Source organism: Hemiscyllium ocellatum, unplaced genomic scaffold (genome assembly GCF_020745735.1).
Source record: "Hemiscyllium ocellatum isolate sHemOce1 unplaced genomic scaffold, sHemOce1.pat.X.cur. scaffold_316_pat_ctg1, whole genome shotgun sequence".
NCBI classification, from domain to species: Eukaryota; Metazoa; Chordata; class Chondrichthyes; order Orectolobiformes; family Hemiscylliidae; genus Hemiscyllium; species Hemiscyllium ocellatum.
Genome location: NW_026868336.1, coordinates 36,690 through 42,689, shown reverse-complemented (window position 1 = coordinate 42,689; position 6,000 = coordinate 36,690).

The following is a 6,000-nucleotide window of genomic DNA, read 5'->3' as shown; positions in this document are numbered from 1 at the left end:
AGCTTAAGAAAGGTCATGATGTTATCTTGGATTGAGTCAATATCACAGGAGAAGACATGTTGGATGCATTAGAATGTATGAAGGTGGATAAATCTCCTGGTCCTAAACAGATGCATCCAAGAACACTGCAAGAGGCTACCAAAGAAACTACAGGGACCTGGGTGATAATATTGCATCATCGTTAGCCACAGGTTAGGGTCTAGAATATTGGAGGGTAGCAAATGTGCCATTATTCAGGAAGGGAAGCAAAGAAAAATCTGGGAACTATAGGCCAGGAAGTCTAACATCTGTAGTGCGTAGGTTACTTGAGAAAAATCTGAGGGCTAGAAGTACATGCATTTGGAATGACAGCATTTGATTAGAATTTTTTTTTCAGATTCACCACAGTATGGAAACAGGCGTTTGGCCCAACAAGGTCACACCGACCCTCCAAACAGTAACCAACCCAGTCTCATTCCTCGACCCTATATTTACCCCTGACGAATGCATATAACACTATGGGTAACTTAGCATGGCTAATTCACTTAACCTGTACATCTTTAGATTGTGGAAGGAAAATGGAGCACCCGGAGGAAACCCACACAAACACAGGGAGAATGTGCAAACTCCACACAGAGAGTCTCCCGAAGCTGGAATCGAGCCAGATCCATGGGACTGCGAGGCAGCAGTGAGCCACCATGCCACACTTACTTGTTGTCAACACAGTTGAAAGACACAGGTACAAAATCTAGTCTGCCCTTCACCCATGATGCAAATCCAATAAAACATATCATGGATAGTTTATTCTCCCCTGAAAATGTCATATTATTATTATTTATTATTGCTTTTTATTATTTATTTTAATAATTATTATTAATTGCTGATTTTAGACTGAACAGATTGCGTGGCTTTGTAAGCCTTATATTACGGAGCCTTTAACAGGTTACCCTTGGAATTAGAGCTGATCTTATTGAAACATGCTAGACTTTCAGGAGAATGGATCAGGTAGATACCAACTGGGTGTTTGTATAGTCCGACCTTGTTGTCATTGTCATAGAATGTGTACAGTGTGTATGCAGGAAATTCTGCCCATTGAATCCAAACCGAACCACTGAGCTGCATCCCACTCAGACCTGTCTCCCTACCCCATCCATGTAATCTTATATTTTCCATGAATAACCCACACATCCCTGGGCACTATGGGCAATCTCACATGCCGAATCCACCCTAAGCTGCACGTCTTTGGACTGTGGGAGGAAACTGGAGCATTGTGAGGAAACCCACACAGACACGGGGAGAATGTTCAAACTTCACTCAGAGAGTTGCGTGAGGTTGGAGTTGAATCCAGCTACTTGGTGATGTGAGGCAGACATATTATCCACATGTCCACCATGCTTCTCTGTTAGTACGATTCGTTACCTGTGGCTGATTGAAGAAATCTGCCTGACTTATTCCTTTATCTGAACCTGACTCAGTCTGAGACCTTTATCATCGGCCATATCACCAAGCTGGAGTGAGACTAGAAAAGGAAACAGGGACAACCTGCAACCTCAGTCAGAGCAGGAATGAGGAGAAGTTCACAACGTGGGATTTCTTTCAAGTGGGAATTCTCTTCCCAGAGGTTTATAATCTTTATGTTAGAGCAAGGCTGGCTGGCTTCGTCTGATTTTCCATAGACAGGTAAATCAGGGATAATGGTGCATTGGGAGAAAAGAGCAGCTGGGACCACAATGAGATTAGCCACGACCTTATTTACTGCTGGAGTAGTGTCAAAGGGCCGAATGGGCCATTCGTGTTCCTCAGCCCATTGTTCTGATGTTCCATTAATCCCTTCGGACCTGCTACACAGGGGCAGATCCAGGCCAGTCCGGTGGTTAGGTTCAGTGTCGGAAATGTACTTGGAAAATCCAGGCTGGACAAGAAGTGTCCCCACCCCCAATCCCTGTTTCCAGGCTTCCCCACTCTGTAACTTCTGATCCAGTTGGGAGTCATGCTACAGACACAGATTTCATGTGAATACCGCCCCCATACCCTATCCAGGGTTAACTTAAACAATTCTTCTGCTCTCCATGAATACAACATTGTACAACACGACTGCCGGGAAAACAAACAGTTACTTTCCAAAGGAATAGCATGAGAATGTAAGAAATGCGAACAGGAATAGGCCATTCGGCCCGTCAAGCCTGCACTGTCATTCAATTAGATCATGGCTGATCTACTCTACGGATAACCCTTGTACCCCTCAACTCACTGACATGTCAAAAACCTATCCACCCCGTCTGTAAATACATTCAGTGTCCCAGCCTCCACAACTCTCTGGGTTAGGAAATTCCAGACATTCATTACCTTCTGAAAGAAGAATTTTTTTTTGTATTTCGGTTTGAAATTGATCTCCCTTATTCTGCATTATGTCCCTTGTCAAGTCCCTTCTCTAACTTGTACATTTCAGTAATATCATGCTCATTCATTTCAACTGCATGACTAATCGCCTCACCATTTGAGACGTTCTCATTAATTCAACCATTTCTTCCGAGGAACCCGTCTAATGTGCCAACCTAGTTTCTTGCTGCTTCAGCATGTTGACCTTGTGTTTCCTACACCGAACACTCCAATCCTTTTGTATTGTTCCTTTTTGGGGAGTCCTTTTCATTAAATAACAGCCTGCCTTTTGGTTCTCAGTATCATCCACAAACTCGGATGTATATTGCACTCGCCGTCAGGCTATCAGTATAGATTGTAAATAACTGATATCATCGGATTCATATTTGTGGTACTTCAGTAGATACACTTTATCATAAAGATCCAATTAATCCTGACTCCGATTTCTAAGTTTTAACTAATCATCATTCCATGCTAATACTGTATTCATCGTACTGTGAGCTCCTATCTCGTGCAAGAAACTTTACTTTGTAAACTCTCTGGAAAGCCTTGTGTCTATCAGTTCCCCTTTATTAAGTCCGCTTGTTACATTCTCAGGGATCTCGAGAAAAGCTTTGCATGATTTTACAGACAAAATATAGTTTCCATTTCACAAACCATGCTGGCTCTGCGTGAAGCTTTTCTAAATGCCCTGCACTCCTTCCTTAATAATAGACTCTTGCAGATTCCCAGCAATAAGGGTTAGGTAAATGGTTCTTGCTTTCTGTCTCATTCCTTTCTTGAGGATAGGCACCACATTGGAGGCTCTCCAGTTTCGCTGAAACACTCCTGTAATCCAAAGAGTTATGGAATATTACACACAGTGCCGCTAGTCACTCTATGAACACTTCTTTTAAAACCAGCTATGAATTACTGCTGATCTGTCTACTCTTAACCTTATCTGTCTGATAAAAACCGGTTCCTTTTGTTATAAACACTTGCCTTCTGTTACCAATTTGTTAATATCATTGAAATACCTACACTGCATTCCCCTGTGGTGAATGTTGCAAAATACTGGTGCAAATTATCTGCCTGTTTTCTCTCGCCAGTTCCCCAGTCGCACCCTCCAAATAATCTAAGCGTACTTTCCCGATGTCATTTCTCCAAAGGTCACACACTCATGTTGAACGTCTTCATCCATTCTCGGAAAAGCTCGAATGCTTGTTTCTTTATATATATATATATATATATATATATATATATATATATAAAATCTTGCCAGTTTACTTGCATAATATCTTTCCTTCCCTTTCCCTCGCTTTCTGGATTCATACAGTCATATAGCTCACAAATAGACCCTTTGATCCAACCTGTCCATGCTGACCAGGTTTTCCAAACTAAACTAGTCCCATCTGCTTTCATTTGGCCCATATGCCTCTAAATATTTCCCATTCATATGTTTGGCCATATGTAGTTGTACTCACAACCTCCACTCTTCATCTGATAGCTCATTCCATACCCACACCACCCTCTGTGTGAAAAAGTTGCCCTTTCGTCCCTTTTAAATGTTCCTCCTTTCACCTTAAAGCTATGTCCTCTATGTTTGAACTCCTTTCTCCTGCGGAATAGACCTTGGCTATTCACAGTAGCCATACCTCCCATGATTTTATTAACTTCTATAATATCATCTCTCAACCTCCTACAATCCATCTGATTCTAACTTCAAGAACAAGCATTATATTAAAAAAACAGCAGTGTAAATTTGAAACAATATTAAAAATGTCAGGTAAACAACACTCAGCCACAAACTTCATACTGTGGTTTGTTTTTCTCCATGTTAAAACATTAAGGCAGCATGAAAATCTTACGAGCGGCAATAAGAAGTAAAACACCTGAATTTTTTTGTCTGAAGGGGGAGATCATCTCTACAGTGAAAACGTATCTCTGGCCAGATCTATATAATTCCACATGGTCAAAATTCTCCCTCCTCATCCACCCATGACATTGTGTGGCTGTGTCTTCTTTATCTTGCACAAAATAGAGAGAAATCCTTTCTCCCATTTACATCTTAAATTCAACCCATTTACATCATCTTCTAGTACACTACTGCTAAAAAAAACTATATATATTTTGCCCCGCCCTCTTTCCATGACACCCATGCACACCTCTCTCAAGAGATTAAAAACCCATTTTCCAATCCTTTTCAATTCTGAAGAAGTGTCATATTGGGATTGAAACACTAATTCTGTTTCTTTGTCTCTGTAGATGTTGCCAGACCTGCTGAGTTTCTCCAGAAATGAAGAGGTACAGAACAACTTTTCAATTAAACAAATAACTGTGGATACTGGAAATAAAACTGCAAATATTTCTGGAGAATCTGTGAGCTTTGTAGAAGGGTCACTGGACCAGAAAGAGTAACTCCGCTTTCGCTCCAGAAGATACTGCCGACCTGCTAAGTTTCTTCAGCAATGGCTGTTTTTGAATAAGTTCCAAAGACGTGTCAAAGCTGCCCAAACGCCCTGTCAAACACGGAACGCCACACATTGTGGACTGACCGATGACACCAGGTGCACACATTCATTGGCTCTGAAATTGCATACAGCTGGCTTCACTGACACGACAAAGCTCTTAATCAGGGTCAGGGAGAGAAACAGAGGGAAACACATTCACTTCAAGTTCAGATGATGGCTTACAGGAATGGAAAAGATTCAGATGAATATGTTAAAGTACTTGAGGAATGCAACAGATTGGAGGCGTGACACTACGAAGAGACCCTGAGCAGAATGTAAATACGAAAATGGACGTGTTACCACATCAGAAATCAGGTTAGCTCACTGAGTACAGGGCTGATGGGTGAATGGGTCTCGATGTGAACTGGGGTGGGGGGGGGGGGTTGCAGGGGCAGCGACTTGAATTGAAAATGCAGATATTACAGCTCAACTGAGTTATCATGTGGTCCTGTAGATCACAGCAACAACAGAATTATATTCAACCACAATCTATATTTTTTCCAGAGATAATTCATCAGGCTACCATTAACATAAACTGATCGATGGTTCAATGACGAGTGTCGGTGAACATGCCAGGGTCAGAACCATGTGTACCTAAACCTGATAACAATCAAATAAAACTATGGTACTTGACCGGTTGCATTCTAACCAGCAGAACTAACAACTGATCAAGAGGAAAAAGTTATAGCAAAACTAACGGACCAGATCTAAACTCTGCAGTCCTGCTATATCCAGGCATAAGTGTCCATGGATCATTAAACAACTTAGTGGAGGAGAGGACTCCACAAATACTCCCATCCTAAACAATGGAACTGCCCTGACCATCGGTGTAAAAGACAAGTATGTATTCTCTGCACCATCCTCAGCCAGAAATGTTGGGTCATCATGATTCCCACAGAATCACAGATGCCAGTCTTAATTCAATTCGTGACATGAAGAAACAGCTGAACACAGTAGCTACCACAAAGGCCATGGGCCTGACCACATTCCTGTTATAGGACTGAAGACTTGTGCTGCACAACAAGCCGTGTCCCTGGGAAAGCTGTTTCATTCCAGCTCCAACTCTGACATATCCCTGGCAATTTGGAAAGTTACTCAACTATGTCCAGTCCCCTAATAGGAGAATAATTACAATCTGATAATTTAACATCCC